Here is a 20,587-nt window from a genome sequence, read left to right as displayed (position 1 = left end):
CCTCACAATACTCAAGTTTCTAATAGGAATAGGAAAGATACTTGAATAAGCTGATCTTCATATCCTGATGTGTTTTATGTTTAGCGACATTTCTGCATGGTAATATAGAATAATATAACAATGACTTGCAGTATGTGGCACAAGTACATCATTATTCTCCAAATATAAGATATGGCATCAGAATGACATGACTATTGATTAAATGGGATGTGGTCACAATCCCGGCACATAGCATGCCGGCGATTAGAATACTGGAACCGGAATCCCGACACCTGTCAGAATCCTGAAGAAGGTCAGTAGTGGGTGGACAGGGAGGGTGAGGGGTTAGGCACTAGGGGGAGAGTTAGGCACTAGGCAGAGAGGGTTATGATTAAACACTAGGGAGGGAGGTTAGGGATAGATGAAGGATACCTACCGACAAATGTCAGTATCCTAACCCTGTATAGATGTTGGCGTCGGGATTGTGACCGCCACGATCCCGAGCGCCGTCATCCTGTATCCAACCCGATTAAATATAAGGATAGATTTGTATATATAATCATATATTTTGTGAAAATACATTCAAAATATATTGCATAATCATATTGTCCCCTGTATGGAATCAACACCATAAAAGATTTTAGACAGGTGGCAGCACAAGCTTTATCTCAGTACGTCATACTTGCCGACTTTTTAAATCTCTCCGGGAGAAGCACAGAGAGGAGACGCAGCTGGCCACTTTGGGGGGTGGGCCAGGCCTCTAAGTCATTAGGCTCCACCCCATCAAACTTATAAATCGCAAGAAAGGAAGGGGAGACGGGTCTAAATGATGCGTTTGCATGTAATGTAGACCCACCCACCCCCTAGGCCCCCGTACAGAACTGCGATTCCCGGCAATTATCTCCACATCCTGTCCACTCCCCTAAGAAGTGGATGGATGCTGTAGATCCGGACACTCTTCCAGGGATGCAGGGGGTTACCCGAATATTCGGGAGCCTTCCACAACTTTCAGGAGAATAGGTCAGTATACAACACTTCTGCTAGTAACTGCAATCAGTGCTGAGGAGCAACACTCTAATTGCAGCTTATATATACCCTTAATCCCACCAACCTGTGTTTTCTAAAAACTATATATGTATTTACTTGTTTTTAACCTTACTTTTCTCCTACAATACTAGTCTGTACAATGCTAATGGCTTATGTCCTTTGAACATCTACAGTGTTCACTCCAATGATCGCAGTTTAATTCTTTTGTGATAGTACTCTTCTCCAGGGCTAGGAAACCTGCTGTGGAACTACACATCCCAGCATTCCCTGCCATAGTTTTTCTATTAAGGCATGCTAAAACTGTGGCAAGGCATGCTGGGATGTTAAGTTCCACAGCAGATGGAGTGCCAGAGGTTGCCTACACCTGCTTATTCAACCCTTTAACCATGGAATCCTCCATCACTGCTTGTTTTCCCGGTACAAGCTCCTTGGTCAAGAATAGTTTGTTTCTGTCTGGTACCCATGTAAAGGGGCCTCTTCTTTGGAACAACATAGCTGCACACCAGAAACCTGCAGCCAGTCTTCCACAAAGACAGTTTTCTAACACCCACAATCTGTAACATATACTTATTCAATGAAATGCTACCCCATAACTGCACACTGTTTGCCTCATTTGATTAATAATCTCTAAATAATCCATCAGGAGACAGCCATACCCTGATAATGAAAGACTTTGTAATGCACAGACCTAAAAAAAGTGGACTGTTTTTCTCTGTTGAGGCATCATCGACAGTTATACTAAAGTGCATTGGGTTTATTTATCAATGCAAGTAAAACACAAGTTCTGTAACCCATAGCAACAAATATAGTTTATAAATTATACTACTGTAGACAGCTTAAACCTTATATATTGTGTATTGCTGTGTTTTAAAGCACAATATACCTGTTTGTACCATGTTATTAAATGTGCATAAGCTTATAAGCTATTGAAACGGTATCGGTATGTAATACTGACAGTCGGGATGCCTCCTGTCATAATAGCGACAGCGGCAACCAGATGGCCGGTATCCCAACAGGGGTTGGATAAGTATACTTACCCTCCCCCCTTCTCCCCCTAACCCTAACCATCCCTTCTTGTAGCCTAACCCTCCCCACCCCGCACCCTAACCCTCCCTGTTAGTGCCTAAACCTAACCCTCACCCCATAGTGCCTAAACACCCCTCCCACTGGTGCCTAAGTCTAACCCCCCCTAGGGGTGCCTAACCCCCCCTAGGGGTGCCTAGCCCTAACCTACCCCCCAAAAAAACCTAACGCGATATCGTCTAGTGTGTCCCCGGCAGGGTGTGCTCAATGTCGTTCATGACATTGAGCACACCCACTGAACGATATCATTAACGATCATTCAACGCCGGGCTCTCTCCCCCATTCCATAACATGCAGCAACCTGACGACATCGTCAGGTTGGCCTGCATGTTAACCCAATGAACGATGATGACGAATGACCCGCGGGAACGCACGTCGTCATTATCATTCATCATTTTTGTGTTAAACGATATCATTATCGTTCAGTCGTCCACTTTAATCGCCCATTGTGTACGCACCATTACCCTCCTGATGTGGGGGGGGTGCCTATCCCTAAGTCTCCCCTGGGAGCTCCTAACCTAACCCTCTCTCCCCTGTGGCTGTCCACGCCCGTCACCCGGCTTACCTTCGTTCTGTATGCCCGGACGTTGGGCTCCTGGCGTAGGCATAATGATAGGCGTTGGGATTTTGACGCCTATCATTTGTCCCCTGTTGGGATTGTACAGTCGGGAAGCCGGCGGTCGGCATTTGGACCGTCGGCTTCCTGACTGTATCCCGTACATACAACTCCAAACATATCCCAAACTGTATATTTGTAGACCAAAAACATCTATTAAACCACATTCTTCTTTTCCCCAGAACAGCATACTGGGCATTTAGAAATAAGCACAATGTGTGTATATCTTGCTTATAACTTTGTTTCATTCTATTGCAAAACTCACTCGCCAACTGTAGCAACCACTCTGTAAAGCCTGATACACACTATACAATTTCTTGGACGATATGTCTGATTCCGACTGATCGGAACGACATATCGTCCAAATCGTCTAGTGTGTACCCAATATGTCGGCTGTTGCGCATTCCTGTTTGGTCGTCAGCCACATCGTCAGCTCGTTCCTACATGCAGCTCAACCTGACAATGTGACTGATGACCCCATGCAGCCGGATGCAGCAGGGGCCAACATATCAGGCTGTCGGGCACCGAATCATCTTATGTGTACCGACCGCTTTATATGTCGCCCGTCGTATCATTGTGTACACATCATATAGTGTGTACCCAGCTTTACAGTACATTCATGTAAAGTGGACAAATTTGTTATCTATTGTATATTGAATATACTATAACTTAAACAATATAAATGGTGTTGTATAATCACACTAATTAATAAAGTAATGTAAACATGTACATACCTAATGCTGAATGTATATCAGATTACAGAGAAAAGCCCCAACCATATGGAGATACTTAGATTGCTTTTATTTAATGAAGTTATCCAACAGAGTTTACATGAAAGTGTGCAACATAACGTAAATTGATTTTGTTTAAATTGATTATTATCAACTTTTATTTATATGGCTACACAAAGTATCCACAGTGTTGAACAAGGGATAACAATACAATTGAACATGAATACATAGGATAATTATAACAACATGATACAACCAAATGGTGGATGGAGTTAATGGGGGAAGTGAGGAAAAGGGTAGAGAGAGACTGATTATGGCTAGTGAAAACAATAATGAAATTCCGATTGGGAGGGAGGACAGGAAGTAACTCACCATTCAATGAATCTGTCCCTAACAAGTGGATGGACACACAGGATTAAAGTCACTGGTGGGGGATCGGAGACAGGGGAACAGAGGCGCAGTGGTAGCAGGGATAGTGCTATTAGTAGAGAACAGGAGAAGAGGGCCCTGCCAATGAGGGCTTACAGTGTAAAGGTAGAGGCATAACCAGAATAGTGAATTGGGAAAGAGAGAAGGTGGCAGGTCAGATGAGTAGAGTACTGCGTTATGAGGAGGACTGACAGGCTTTCATGAAGAGGTGCCCATTTGAATGTGTGGTAGCAGAAGGGAGTTCCAGACAATGAAGTAGCATGAGAGAAATCTTGGAAGTGGGACTGAGGTGTTGACGCAAGTTAAGGTGAGACATCGGTCAGTGGAATTGGGGAGAGACCAGAAGACAGTGTGAACAGAAATGAGGTGGGAGATGTAGGGGGATTGGCATGATTAAGGGATTTATATGATGGAAAGCCAGTGAAGTAGTTTGAAGAGGAATGAGGCAGCCAGAGAGCATCTGTAGAAGTAAATGAGATGGGCAGAAGCACTAAGTATAGATTGTAATGGTGGGAGGTGGGTAAGAGGAAAGCCAGAAAGGAGAGTTGTAGTCTTCCAGGTGGGAAATTATAAGTGCATAGAGGAGATACTTGGTAGCATGCTTGCCAAAAAAAAGGTCTGATTCTAGAGCTATTGCAAAAGTGGAAGCGGCATAACTGAGATTGGGGAGCAAGGAAGTGGGCAAAGTTGAGTTTTATGCCCAGGCAGTGGAGTTGGGGAACACAGGTGAGGATGGTGTTGTCAACAGATAGAGAGAGAGAGGAAAGGAGAGGGGGTCCTGGATGGGGGAATACAATGAGTTTGGATTTGGACATGTTGAGCTTGTGAAAGTGCTGGTGCAGGAGGAGAAATCAGAAAGGCATGTAGAGACACGAGAGGAGGGAGAGAGGTCAGGGAAGGAGAGGCAAACTTGGGTATCATCAGTATAGAGGTGGTATCAGAGACCGAAGTTTCTGATGAGATCCCTAAGCGAGGAGCTGGAGAGGGGAAATGGGCCAAGAACAGACCTTTGGTAAACATGTAATGAAGAATGACTTGATGAAACACTGAGGTGTAGAAGTGCTAGGGACAAAGAAGCAAAAAGCTGAACATTCTGGTAAAACATTGTAATGTAAAAACAGTGGGTTGGTGCCCAGATACTGAGATGGCAGGTACAGTGTGGGTTAGCTGGGACAATGACTCCGACAATCTAAGAGTCAATAAGTGTGGTGTAGAAAAATAGTTTTGTGTGCATTATTAACTCTTATATTATATACAAGCAAGATCAATCAGATGAACACAAGAGGAAAAAATATGAATACAATATAAACCAATTCCCTTGCAACTAAGGTACTTTAAGTTTCTTCACGGAAAAAGCAATGGAAAGAACAGTAATTGGCACTGAGCTTCCCAGCAGAGTAATGTACAATTTGATAGTAAAACAGAAGGCAGTGAAGATGAGGAAATGTCTTTCCTGGAGGAGTGTCACATGGAACGAGTGAGATGTGCAGGTCAAGAGATAGTACAGTTAGTAGCATACATGGGACCTGTGAAAAAAATGAAAAAGAGCAAATGGAAAAATGAGAAGAGAGAATATACAGGCCGGACATGGTTAAACAACAAATTCTACAGCATTTAATATTTTAAGTAGTGCCCAAGTAAGGTGGAATCTTTGGACTGTTTAAATTGGCATTTGACCATCTCTCTCATCTTAGTAGGTCTTACAGAAACTCTGTCAAGAGTGTTGTCTTGCCAAATTGGGATGTGAAAACGAAGTCATACCAAGGTGCCTATAGGGAGATCAGTTTTCCATTGTGGGTGACTGGAAACCCCCAACAATATTTAAAATTATGTTTGCATAGCTTCATCATCAGAGGTTTCAGTAATCTACGTTGTTGAAGTATTCATCAAGATAGATCTTCGAAAATTTTAAATTTGATGCCATATAATTCCATGCCATCCAAAGTGCAAATTATCTCCCATTACTCCACTTTCATTCTCTTCTACCCCTCCTACTACCCCACAGCTTATCCCTCCTCCAAACCTCCTCTCCATGTCACCCCACCCCACCTCCATCCATATCTCATTAAACTCCCTCCCTGCCCACCGCCTACAGGTTCCCTTCCCAGCACTAGTGCCCGCACAATCTCTCCACTACAGTTATCTCGGTCACCCAAATTAATCTCACCTTCTTGTTACAGCAACCCTGATAATCTCATTCACATCTCTCCCACAAACACTGTCCCTCTATCCTGTGCCCTCTGGAATACCAGATCAGTCTGTAATAAATTTGTTCCCACCCATGACCTTTTCATCTCCAAAAACTTGCATCTCCTAGTCATTACTAAAACCTGGATTTCTCCCTCTGACACCATTTCCCCTGCAGCTGTCTCCTCTGGAGGCCTCACCTTCTCTCACACCCCTCGGCCTGGGGGTCGCCATGGTGGTGGTCCTTTTATCCCCAGGTTACTCCTACCAACTCCTACCCTCTGAACCATCCCTTACTTTCTCTACATTTGAGGTTCATGCTATATGCCTCTTCCAACCCGTACACCTGCAAGTAGCTGTCATTTACCATCCTCCTGGCCCTCCCTCCAAATTCCTTGACAACTTTGCTTCCTGGTTCCCTCACCTCCCTTTTAACCTATCCCTCTCTTGTTCCCCTCCTCTACCTCCTAAGGCCACCATCACTAAGCGTAACATTGAGGCTATTGACACCATTTCTTTTTCTTCCCTGCTTGACTCACTTCTCTTCCCTATACTCTCTCTCTCCTGCCCTGAACAAGCCGCTTCCCTATACAATTCCTCCATTACTTGTGCTCTGGACTCTGTTGCTCCGGCAATCACTACTTACCCTTGCAGATCCACACCTCAACACTGGCATTCCTAATGCACCAGATACCTGGAAAAGTGTTCATGAAGATCAAGCTCAAAGGCAGATTTTCTCCATTTCAAATGTATGCTCTCATCCTACAGTGCTGCCCTTTCCCTCTCTAAACAGTCATATTTAAGAACCTCATCTCCTCCCAGCCCTCAAATCTCTTCATCACCTTCAACTCCCTCCTCTACCCACCCCCTCCTCACCTCCCCTCCTCGCTTTCTGCCCTTGACTTTGCTACCTACTTTACATCTAAAATTGATTCCATACGTCAGGACATCATATCCCTCCAGTCCCCCAGCTCTCCACCTCCTCCTTTCTCAGATCACCACACCCCCAATCATTTTACCAACTCTAACTTCCTTCTCCCCTGTATCTGGAGAGGAAGTTATGGCCCCTCTTCCGTTCCTCCCACCGTTACACCTCCCCCATTGACCCTATCCCTTCACGTCTCCTCTGATACCTCTTTCCATGTGCCTGTTCCCATCTTGCCCACCTCCTCAATCTCTCCCTTTCATCTGCACTGTCCCTTCTGCATTCAAACATGGCCTTGTCTCCCCCATTCTTAAAAAACCTGCCATTGACCCTAACACTCTCTCCAACTACTGGCCCATCTCTCTCCTCCCTTTTGCCTCCAAGATCCTTGAACATGTTGTTTACAATTGCCTTACCACCTTTCTTTCCTCCCACTCCCTCCTTGACCCTTTTCAGTCTGGCTTTCGTTTTGTCCACTCCACTGAAACTTCCCTTAAAAAAGTCAGCAATGACCTCCTTGCTGCTAAATTCAAGGGCCTCTACTCTCTGCTCATTCTCCTTGACCTCTCTGCTGCTTTCGACACTGTGGACCACCCCCTTCTGCTGCAAATCCTTCACTCCCTTCGTCTGCCCTCTCCTGGCTATCCTCCTACATCTCTGACTGATCTTTCTCTGTCTCCTCTCATGACTCCTCTTCCCCCTCACAGCCTCTTACAGTAGGTGTTCCCCAAGGTTCTGTTCTTGGACCTCTCATATTCTCCCTCTATACGTCCTCTCTAGGTGAGCTTATCAACTCTTTTTACCTCCATTATCATCTTCAAACCACATATCCAGAACCTCTCGCAGTCCTGTCGTTTCCATCTTAAAAATATTTCCAAGACCCTTTCTCACCCAGGATGCCACTAAAACCCTCATACACTCTCTGGTCATCTCCAGATAGGACTACTCCTCCTTTCTGGCCTCCCCAACTCCCATCTCTCTCCTCTCCAGTCTGTCCTCAATGCTGCTTCTTGGCTCATTCTCCTCTCCAAATGCTCTACATCTGCCTCCCCTCTCCTACAAGCCCTCCACTGGCTCCCCTTCCCTTTCAGAACCCAATTCAAGGTTCTCACACTCGCCTACAAAGCCCTTACCCATTCATCTCCCATTTACACATCTGACCTCAACTCCCTTCACTCTCCTGTCCACCCTCTTTGTTCATCAAATGCACGCCTCCTCTCATGCCAACTGATTACTTCCTCCCACTCCTGCCTCCAAGATTTTTGCCCATGCTGCTCCCCACCTTTGGAACTCTCTCTCTCTTCCCATCAGACTCTCCACCTCTCTACAATACTTCAAACAGGCTCTCTAGACCCACTATTTCATCAAAGCCTTCCAGCTCTCTTCTTAACTTGCTGCTACATGCTTCCTCCCTGTCTGCCCCTTCTGTGTCACATCTGTTTGTCTGCTCCTCCCCTTTAGAATGTAAGCTCTTTAGAGCAGGGCCCTCTACCCTCTTGTGCTTCCCCGTACTTTACTTTCATCATTTCTTACTCCCCACTAGGGCAACTAACACTTGGTTGCTTATGCTGTGCTGCTTATCTGGGTGTTATGGTCGCTAATGTAGCAATGTATATTATCTTTGTCCTCATATTGTATTGTACTGTAAGTCACTGGCCAGCCTATTTGTTTATCTACTTTGTAAGGTACTGCGGATCACTTGTGGTACCATGTAAATAAATAATAATATTAATATTAATAATAATAAAGATGTCCTCTTTTTGAGTTAAATAGTGGAAACTGCAAATAATTTCTGTAGGCCTTTCACTGGCCAATTATGGTGGCTGGATGGAGGAGATCATTCTCCTTGTAGCTATAACAGAATTGTAGGCCACCCTTTGGCAGGTAGATTCCAAATTGGTTTACAGCAGCATGATTTCTATGTGGAGTGGCTCAGACTCTGTTTGCCTGTTGCAACATTACAGGACACTGGGTGGCAGGTAGATTTAATAGTTGAAAGGCAGCAGTCAGCACAACTAGAGGAACTAGAGCAGGGATTTCTACCCTCAAGAGAGCGCAGACATGATATCAACAGTGGTGGGTGGATGCATTCCACAGGTTCAATGTCCAGAAAAAGTCACAGAAAACCAGAAAGTTGCAGATCCCTCAAGTGTTGAGGAAAATCTCCATGCCTGAATGTTGACTGGCAAGTCAGGAAGCTCCAGGAAAGAATACACTGTGGAAAAGCTAGTGGAAGGTTGGTTCTGCAAGAAGATTAACAAGAAAACACAAAGGTTCATGCAGTATATTTGTAGAATGGGGTATTCCTAATAGAAGACCCCAGAACAGCCTGGGAAGGGGCGGCAGATTTGGTAAAAGGTAGATGTACAAGGGCCTTATCAGTTCCCATCTAGCAGTCATAGACCCTTGGGTCAGTAGAGGCTTGGCCATGAAGAGAGGTAGATCAGTACTCACCAGGAACAGCAGCCAGGTGAACATTGTAGTAGCTGTGAAGAAAGCAGTGGAACCCACTAATCAGAAAGCCAAGGTTGCAGCTGATCAAGTCAGATTGTGAACTCAATTGCATACAGTGAGTACAGTACAGCCTCAGTAGATTTGTTGGCGGGGAGGAGCACAAGAGCAAGGAAAAAGTAATTGTGGTGGTCAGTGGGTGGCAGAAAAGTAGGCAGCAGAACTGAACACCAAGGCTATCTGCATGGAGCCAGGAGGATCACCAATATAGCCTCTCAGGCTCCAACAAGTATAACAGGTAAAAGTAAGCTCCTCTGAGCGGGGCATACTCATGTGAAAAGTCGTGGACAACTTATTGAGTATAGAGTAGGGATGGGCGTTGATCACCAATCTTTTTTAAAAGTGTACAACACATCTCGAATTTGATATTGATTCTAAATTGACAAAATGTGGAAGTAGCAATATACTTACCTTTTCCAAGAAGTTCTCGGCATCTTCCACTCCACTATGAATATGCCATCTTTTACTCTTTTTCAACTTCGCATGCCCGATTTTCCCGGTCCACCTAACAGCACATGTGGGAAAATAATATAGATATCAGGGAGGATCGATAACAATTAATTTCTGTATCAAATACATACATGAAGATCCTGTATCAATCGCAAATATCTATATGTAACCATAGTACAGAGCTCTACTCCACTGTGTCTATTTCGAATGACTACCAAGCCACACCCCATGTTCAACTTTTTATGGTATGTATTGAACATGAGTAGCTTTTGGCAATATTTATGTGACAGGTTCATATACAGTCACTTTTTCAACACAATTTAATTACATTTTTGACTCATCAAAGTAGTCACTTTTTGCAGATATAACTGCAGAACATATTTGTGGCATTCTTTCTACAATGGGAATCAAATATTGTTTGTGATGTTCTTCCCAAAAATATGTAGGTTGCTTTGCTTTCATCTTTCCGTCCAGTTCATCTCAAACCAACGTCATGGGGTTTAAATCTGGGGAATGTGCTGTCCATTCCATGATTTGAAGCCCACCGTCTTGTTCTTTTGCTTGAAGATTGCACTGACAGCCTGGGGGTATGTTTTGGTTCATTATCTTGCTGTAGAATCAACCTCTGACCAACTGGGCATAAACCAGATGGTATTGAATAGTGCTACAAAATACTGTGGTAGCCCTTTTAGTAAAGCGTGCTGGTCACTCTGTGTGCCAGTCACTTTGTGAAAGTCACTAAAGAGCCCCAGGCATCAAGCTCCATCCTCCATGTTTGACAATTGATATAAGTAAATTAGTATCAAAACATGGAGTGTGTTTCTATTAAAAGCATTGTCCTTTTAAATTTTGGGCTTCAACGGAAGTAGCGGCTTTTACAAGCAACAACATAGTAAATATCCTTTATACTACTGGATGGCGAACAAAAACACTGCGTGACAAACCAAACATTTTGAGTAATTGGTCTTAAGTAGTCCACTGGCAGTACTTTAGGCCAGGCACTTTTTCATTGCTACAGAACAGCTGTAAGTTCTTAATCACTGGACTTGAACTGCTTAAATTTCAATGAAATATGGAAAAATATTACTGGTAGTGTGTGTGTTTTTTTGTGTATATACACACGGGCAGGGGGGGAGGGTTACACAGAGATGAGAGAGAGACAGGAGAGGGACAGAGTTGAGAAAGAGACTGACGAGGGGAGCAGTGATGAGAGAGACTGATGGGGGGACAATAATGAGCTAGACAGGGAGTGAGAGAGATTGGTAGGGGAGGGGGGAGAGAGATGAAAAAGACAGATGGGGAGGGGGACAGAGATGAGAAAGACAGATGGGGAGGCTGCATAAAGCTGACAGAGGTACATGGGGCAGAGGTGTAAAGATGAGAGAGATATACAGTATACAGTCTTATGCTAGCATAGGTAACTGGGTGACGTGTAGGTGGGGGGTAGGATAGAATTGAATAAAAAAACAGGATCTTGCCTCTGCAGAAGCCAATCCTGGGACTGATCTCATTCCAGTACTGAGACAGCTCATGCATGCACAGAATATCCTTCACCATGTCAAGTGGTGCTCTCATGTATGTATGTGTCTGTGTTATACCTCCTACACCAGTCCCTACATAATATTACTTATCCTATACATAACATGAATACAACCCCCAGATACTGTAACATTAATACACCATCCATGTAAATTATTATACCACTGTCCCTCTTCCAGATACTTAGCTAGCCTGGAGCACTCTGGTCAACCCTACCTACTAGTGTACAGAGTGGAGGAACAGGATAAAGATCAAACAAAGAGGAGAAGGAAGGAACATGGAGGGGAGAAGAAGAAAAGGGCATGGAGGGAACAGGAGGAATGAATCTTTGATCCACGGTACAATGCTTTGACAGCTGGTGCCAGCTGAGAGGCTAGCCACTGGGAAACATAGCACTAGTGGAGTCAGCCCCCATTAGACCAGGGCCAACCCTGATAATCCTGTTATAAAGATAATTTTCTAGGTGACCCAGTACCCCGATGCTGTCTGGTTGGCTGGCAATCCAGGCCTGAAGCTGGGGTCATAGGTCACCTAATGGCGCTATTTATAATTTTCTATTAGTCATATAAAGTTGAGTATAAAGTCAAAATATAAGAATAAAGTCAGCAAGAGCCACTGAATTATTACCATAGTCAAAGTTTTGCAAGTATGTTTTTCTCTAGAAGCAAAAGGTGTTTTCTCATATTAACTTGGAGAAAGGTTTGCAAACGTAATTGCTTAGAATATTTTCTTGAGTTGTGTAACTAGGATTGGAGTTACAGCCTAAAGTGCTTTGAGAGCACTTTTCACAAAGCTGGTCTAAATTTTAATACAAAATCTACTCTTCTTGGAATGTAACTGTCTGAGCTAAGTAATAATTCTGGCAGCCGGCAAAGGATTTTTCGGTTTAAAATAGGCATATTTCCGGCAATAATTAAAGCAGCTTACCTTAAAGTAGCCCATCTAAAGCAGATTATTCTTTGTTAGACAAATGTCAGATCATACTTATCACTCTGTTCAGTTGATAAACCATGTATAACATGCAATATTTTGATGTAAAAAAATAAATTTAACTGAATTTGAAATTCTCTAAGTGTATTATTTCTCCGGCTGCTTTTGTTGCTCTTGTAGGAAGGAGTGTTTCAATACATTAAACATTTCCAAGAGAATATTCTGTTTAGCCACCATTGCATTTAGTGTTGAAGAGGCTGATTATGAAAATTGAAATGCAGTTGTTATAGAGTATAGGCCAAATACTTGAATGATAATGCACCTACACAACACATAAGTCTCGTATGTAATGTCTTTCACTGGTAACCTGCTCTGTCTGCGACCTGATTAATATGTCATCTATGGAGGTGGATCTATGTTAGAACTGCCTGACATACTCATCACTGCTTGTTCAAACAGCATTCACTGCTCATTCTCAAGCAGACAACATTCACTGCTCATACAGGACTTCCTCCTCCTCTACATCAGACCTCCAAGCTTTACCGATTTAGGGCCTGAATCAGAGATGGATGCTAATGCCACCGCCGCAGCTGGGAATTTGTATGTACAAGCTGTGTGAAAATATGCAAATGTTGCAGCCACCAGGATTCGTTTTGAGACGCCAACCTATGGCTTCGAAAATCCAGGGGATTGTATACAAAGAAGAAGCATCGGATCAGTTGATTATTGAAAGTCCATTCGTGGTTCCTATGAATGGATTCCAGAACTGAGACGTTGAAGCCATATTATCTGCAAATGGGATTGCGATCGCAGTCTGTGACCTGCCCCAAAAACAGTAGTGACACGCCTGTGTTTGGGCTACCACTCCCTCGTTTCCTCCTTCACACTGTGACCAAATCCTTGCTGCGACCGCTGATGGTAAGGAAAGGCAGTGCGACTCAGATGCATGCACAGACCACCCATAATCCATAAAACTGTAGTTAGTCACATGTCTGTGGTCATTTAACATTCTTTTCTATAGAATGTAGCTTGTTTTACACCACCCAAGGATATGACACACCAGTGCCGGATTACCATATAGGCAGAGTAGGCACCGGCCTATGGGCCCCACGACAACAGGTCACAGTAATATTGATTTGATCTTGAAAGAAAATTACAATCATGCTTTCTTAAATTGTTTTCAGAAGAAAGCAAAAGATAATGAACTCAGAAATGAAAACTTTACATTAAAGACTCTATATACAAAATACTGAATTAATGTAATTTACCCATTAACAACTTCAAGTACAAAAACCATAGACATCAGAGTCACATTACAGTTTGTCTCTTACATGCTTATCTTCTGTCAGCTGTCCGTTTGTAAAAAAATTTGGTGCAACCTACGTACGGTTTATTAAAATTGATGGTTGGTAAATTAAAAATGTATTCAAAAATATATACTAATTCAGGCGCAAACCATATATAGATAAACAATCAACAATTATTTAAGTCATTAAATCTCTCTTCAATCTAAGCAGCTCCTAAGGAGGGGGTCTATTCTGATTCCTCCTGATAGAAAAATACAAACATCTAAATCAGATGAATAAATATAAATGATCTTAATTAAATTCAATATATAAGTAAACTGATGTACAAAAAGCGCTCAATAAAGATATAAATTATTTCATAGAGGTATCACACTTATTAGAAAATTCACAATAAAGTACAATACAATAAATAGTATATAATAAAATAGAGCAAGATAGGCTATCGATAATGTCTATCCATACAGAAACTATTGACCACATATATAGATAGATTAATTATCTTTAGTGTTGGACTCTCCTTCTGCAGTAGGTGTCCATACACAAAATTATTGTAAATGTAGTAAGGAACTGGATATCTGTTCATAAATGATGGTCTTTATAGGATCCTATGTTTAACAGTCACAATAGAAAAAATCTTTAAAGAACAATAGAGCTCCTATGCCCAAAAAAAAAACTTGATTTGCAAAACTGATGCCAAAATGAACAAAAAGCCAAAATAATCCTTTAGTAAATTTACCCCAGTGATACTACTGCAGCACCAGGTAGTCATTGCTGCAAGAACAGGTAGCAGAACAGAACAGTCTGCAAACTCTTCAATTCTGGCAGCTATACTAGTAAAAATGACCAAAATAAATCCAACATAAGTGCTCATACTATTACTCAATTATTAGGGTGTTCAGTTCAGAGCAATGGTAATATCATTAGAGGAGTCACAAGCACTCTGTACAAATTTTCTTTTCCAGATGAAGCAGGAGCTAAAAGAGATGATCTGAAGAAGACTAGTACTATTTTACTGTACACCATAGAAGGAAGGAACCTGTGTGGTGTGCGTGATAAATGCTGGGGCTTGGGGCACACACATGACAAAGTTTGAATGGTGGGGGCAGCATATGTGACTATGGCCAAGACCAGTAGGGCAGATATCCAGATGGGCCAGTCCGGCTGCCTGAAGGCCTGGCCGAGCAGTTTCGCCTCCTAGCGCTCTGCATGCGTGCAAACAAAGAATACTGATTCCTACTCCCAGTCCATTTCGAATGGAGAGTATATACTATACATATGCCCTCTTCTTGGCATATATTCTAAGCTCTTACAAGCAGGGCTCTCACTACCTTAAATCTCATGTCTGCCCCCTCTTTGTCTAGCCCATTTGTACTGGTTATGCGTTATGCTGCAATTTCTTTTAACTGAGTGTTATTTTGTAATACACAACTTATATGTATTGTATACGTATAATCCATACATGTTTTGTACTACATGTCGTTGTAACTGTGCGATTCATACTTTCATTTTACCTAGTCTTCCTTTCATGCAAAATTTTTACTCATGTATTTGTATGCTGATGGTCCAGCACTGTGGAATTTGTGGCACTACACATATAAATAATATTGTTGATGTTATCTTCTGAAACTGTTATCCCCTTATCACTTATGCCCCAAGCCTTCCTTATAATATTCACATGGTACGTGACCATGGGAAGGAGTGTGAAGTCATATGTGACAATAAGTAGGATACTGTGGAGGCATATGTGACCAGGGGAAGGTGACATATACTGTATGAAAAGTGAATATGGTGGTATAATGTGGCCCAAGACCAAGAGAGAGGCCTGTACAGCAGACCTCAAGAGTCTCAACTTTATGTGAAATGCACATTATGGGATGCATCACATACCTATATATTACATTTATAGTGAACACTCGCATCTTAGGTGGGTACATACACACATATATCCAAGGCCTGAGATCATCTTAATCCTCCACTGCATAGGGAGTATAGTTTGGAAATGTCCCCCCTTTGTTTTAGTAAGGCTCTCTTTCTAGTGCTTCACATGTTGAGCAAGACTAACCAATTCTACACTTAAGATAACAAAGATAGAAACTGTAGTATGCAGTAATCTATGATGTCAAAACTTTATTTGTACTAGGGAATAGGATTGCCACCTAGCAACAGCATATGGTATAGGCAGCAAGACGAAAAGTGAAAGTTTTAAGTAATTTCCCTGCCAACACTAGCAGTGAAGCTGCACCAGCCCAGAAGGCTAGGCTGTGCACAGGCCACATGCACACTAGCAGCTGGATGGGGCTACTGCTCACTGAGGCCCTGATTCAGAGCCGGACGCTCTGACAGAGCGCTCACTCTGAATCAGGGCCGTTCTTTTTTTTTCTAGAACAGCCTCCTGGCCGCTCGCATAGCTGTGGGTGACCACCCACAGCTATAGCGATCGGCCAGGAAGATGGTCGCGATGGTCCCTTGTAGTAGGGTCTCGTGGCCGCAAGCCCCAGAGAGCTTTCGGCTCAAACAGAGCCTAAATCTCTCCCACTGACATTGTGATGTCAGTGGGGCCGCCCCGAAATGGAGGCGGTCACATGGGAAAGCCTCTGTTTGGGCAGCCTTTCCCCCGGCCCGCCCACCAAAGGGGGCGTGCTGTCACTCAACATTGACAGCACGCCCCCTTTGGTACGAGACCCGGAGCGACGGATTGCCCGTTGCTGTCCAGGTCTTGCGCATGCGCACGATGGAGCCGGCTCCGTCGTGCGCATGCGCTCTGGGCCACCATCGACCCGGTTGCGAGCACTCAGCGCTTGCGACCAGGTCTGAATTGGGCCCTGAATCCGATTCTGAGAAGTTTAATAGTGACAATTGTGATCTCTTAAGAAATAAAGAGAAAGAAGGATACAATTTCCCTATAACCACAATAACCAGACTGGATAAATATGAGGTATACAAAGGTTGCAGAAAATTAACAATTTTATTGATGAAGAGGACGCAGTCACCAATAATGCATCAAATGCTAATAAAATAAACTAGTAAGATGCTGTAAAACATAGAAGGACAGCCCCTGGTTTTAAAGCTTGGAAAGGCCCCTACTTACTAATATTGGCCAACGACACACAATTCCAATTATTCTGGGCCTGATGGTCAGAGAAACACGGCCCATTGACACACCAGTGCAGACCAAACCAGGCTGCCACTTCCATAGTAAGTGACAGCACCCAGCACAGACTGCTTCCACCTCTATACGAGAATTCAACAGATACCACTGGTAGCACACTCAGCTACTAGTTGAGCCAGACCCCATTGGCCTGTGGGGTCACCTCTCCATTATATCCTCTCTATGCCCACAAGCGTTAGTGAGAATGTTCCATATGGGAAGAGTTACACTGCAGATCTGAGAGTTGAGATCTCTCATGGAACAGAGCAAATAGTTCAATAAACCAACTGCCCACCTACCTGTAGGTCAATTCCTCTTTTTTCCCTATCAGTGCGGAAAGCCACCACTGATCCTGAATTGTACTGTAACCAGTACAAACACTCCTAAGTGCTCATACTTGAACAAAAGTCAGCACAGGAGACATGCTGGTCCAGAACCGCATGGTAAAGATGCTCCCTAAAAAAATCACCTCACCCCAAAAGGGTATATCACTTAACTACACAGCGGGAGTATAGATACCACTATACTGGAAAGGGTGTTCCCAAAAAGAACAGACCCCTCCACTATCCACAGAGAAGCACTATGATAAAATACTTGACTTAATAAACGGATTGGTCCCTACACGCCGGTATCCTCTCATTATTCCACACCACTCATCATTTATACAGAAAATACACACAACTATTTATATCACCACCACCATGTCTCTCTCCACCACTTGGACACCACACAGACACACATATGGGGCCTGATTCAGCAAGGATCACAGTTGCAAAGGTGCACGCAATCGGTTAATTCACATTTCGCATGCGTATGCATCGCAGTGTGCGTGCGCAAACTAGCAATTACGATGGGAAATGCATTTGCAGAGTCTACGCAGACCCCGAGCACAGTGATTGACAGGAAGTGTCATTTGTGGGTGGTGATGGGGGGATGGTCGGGCGAGCAGGCGTACCAGTGCATTGGGACGGCGTTGCAGGGGCATGCATAAATTATCTACTGCAATACAATACGCAGCCTGAGGCCTCATAGCATGACCTGAAGTTAGTAATTCCTGAGTGAGGTCTGACCTGCCTTAACTGCGCATATGGGAGCGATGTTACTCAATGTTACCGATTATTTTGCTATGTTGCCCAAGTATACGGGTGTGTGTAAGGGGAAGTGGGTGTCCTTATGGTAAGCTGTGATCGCAAAGCGATTGCAAACATTTGCATTTCACCGTTAATAATAGCAACTGCGGTGCGTGCGTTCTAGCAGAATAGCTATCCTTGCTGAATCAGGCCCATACTCCCTTCTAACACACTAAGGGGTCTATTTATCAAGCAGTGAAAAATGTGGAGAAGTGAACCAGTGGAGAAGTTGCCCATAGAAACCAATCAGCTTTGAAGTAGCATTTATCTAGTACAGTCTATAAAATAATAGGTAGGAGCTGATTGGTTGCTATGGGAAACTTCTTCACTGGTCCAGTTCTCGACACTTTTCACAGCTTGATAAATAGACCCCTTAATTCCATACACTCATATCACAGGGTGAGCACTCGTACGTTTTCTTTATACAATTCTTGTGACTCAGGTAGGAACAGGTACTCTACAGTAATGAGCCACACATCCCCCTCCCAATTCCCTTATACAATTTCAATCTCTTACTACACCACACATAAGATATGCGGTTCACTACCCCTTTATACAGTCAGGTGCATAAATATTGGGACATTGACAGAATTTTCATATTTTGGCCTCTATTCACCACCACAATGGCTTTGAAATGAAACAAACAAGATGTGCTTTAACTGCAGACTTTCAGATTTAATTTGAGGGTAATTACATCCAAATCAGGTGAACGGTGTAGGGATAACAACGGTTTCTATATGTGCCTCCCACTTTTTAGGGGGCCAAAAATAATGGGACAAACTAAACAATCCAAAATCTAACTTTCACTTTGTAATACTTTGTTGCAAATCCTTTGCAGGCAATTACAGCCTGAAGTCTGGAACGCATATACATCACCAGACCCTGGGTTTCATCCCTGGTGATGCTCTGCCAGGCCTCTACTGCAAATGTCTTCAGTTCCTGCTTGTTCTTGGGGCATTTTCCCTTCAGTTTTGTCTTCATCAAGTGAAATGCATGCTCAATCGGATTCAGGTCAGGGGATTGACTTGGCCATTGCATAACATTCCACTTTTTAGCCTTAAAAAACTCTTTGGTTGCTTTCGCAGTATGCTTTGGGTCATTGTCCATCTGCACTGTGAAACGCCGTCCAATGAGTTCTGAAGCATTTGACTGAATAGGAGCATATAATATTGCCCGAAACACTTCAGAATTCATTCTGCTGCTTTTGTCAGCAGTCACATCATCAATAAATACAAGGGAACCAATTCCATTGGCAGCCATACATGCCCATGCCATGACACTACCACCACCATGTTTCAATGATGAGGTGGTATGTTTTGGATCATGAGCAGTTCCTTTCCTTCTCCATACTCTTCTCTTCCCATCACTCTGGTACAAGTTGATCTTTGTCTCATCTTTCCATAGGATGTTGTTCCAGAACTGTAATGGCTATTTTAGATGTTGTTTGGCAAACTCTAATCTGGTGTGGCGCACCAAAGGTTTACATCTTGTGGTGAACCCTCTATATTCACTCTTGTGAAGTATTCTCTTGATTGGTGACTTTGACACATATACACCTACCTCCTGGAGAGTGTTCTTGATTTGGCCAACTGTTGTGAAGGGGTTTTTCTTCACCAGGGAAATAATTCTTCTATCATCCACCACAGTTGTTTTCCAAGGTCTTCCCTTGGTCTTTTGGTGTTGCTGAGCTCTCCGGTGCGTTCTTTCTTTTTAAGAATGTTCCAAACAGTTGATTTGGCCACACCTAATGTTTTTGCTATCTCTCTGATGGGTTTGTTTTGATTTTTCAGCCTAATGATGGCTTGCTTCACTGATAGTGACAGCTCTTTGGATCTCATATTGAGAGTCGACAGCAACTGATTCCAAATGCAAAAATAACACCTAGAATCAACTCCAGACCTTTTACCTGCTTAACTGATAATGAAATAACGAGGGAACAGCCCAAACCTGTCCATGAAATAGATTTTGAGTTGATAGTCCCATTACTTTTGGCCCCTTAAAAAGTGGGAGGCACATATAGAAACCGTTGTAAGTCCTACACTGTTCACCTGATTTGGATGTAATTACCCTCAAATTAAATCTGAAAGTCTGCAGTTAAAGCACATCTTGTTTGTTTCATTTCAAAGTCATTGTGGTGGTGAATAGAGGCCAAAATATGAAAATTCTGTCCATGTCACAATATTTATGCACCTGACTGTATATTTGTAACATAAATCCATTCTGTATCAAAGGAGAACTTTTAATGATCGATATGAGTCAATTCTGAAGGGTTTATTTATTAACGATTCTGATTGTGTTTATGCCCATATTTAAAAGGGCTATGATTTTAGTAGCCGTATCGTGCTAATAAAAGTATTGCCGTTTTAAGTATTGGGTATAAACACGATCAGAAGCGCAGAGTATTACAACCTAAATAAATTGTGATATGTGTGGGCGCACTGACAATGATCTCTCTCCAATGTTTATTATTATAAAAAGTCAGAGGTGGAAGTAATATATGGTCTATCTCTGTGTGTTTTATTTATTTAAGGTTGCAAACAGGTAAAAGTCCAGATACATAACCTGTTATAGCAGT

The 20,587-nt window shown here is 43.0% G+C and overlaps 1 long non-coding RNA gene across 1 annotated transcript in view; it reads right to left on the bottom strand.

Annotated features, from left to right (window-relative positions):
* Positions 1–3,555: 3,555 nt before the first annotated feature.
* The window catches only part of LOC148519892 (uncharacterized), a 30,890-nt gene continuing 13,858 nt past the window's right edge, over positions 3,556–20,587 (bottom strand). The window contains exons 2-3 of the long non-coding RNA XR_015878892.1: positions 9,920–10,013; positions 3,556–5,411 (exon numbers count right to left, since the gene is read on the bottom strand). This is a non-coding gene — a long non-coding RNA (uncharacterized LOC148519892). The remainder of the gene's footprint in view (positions 5,412–9,919; positions 10,014–20,587) is intronic.

The sequence above is a fragment of the Taudactylus pleione genome, unplaced genomic scaffold, assembly GCF_031769625.1.
Source record: "Taudactylus pleione unplaced genomic scaffold, aTauple2 ptg000179l, whole genome shotgun sequence".
NCBI lineage: Eukaryota > Metazoa > Chordata > Amphibia > Anura > Myobatrachidae > Taudactylus > Taudactylus pleione.
The sequence above is the reverse complement of the archived record's forward strand: the minus strand, read 5'-3'. Positions and strand labels throughout refer to the sequence as shown.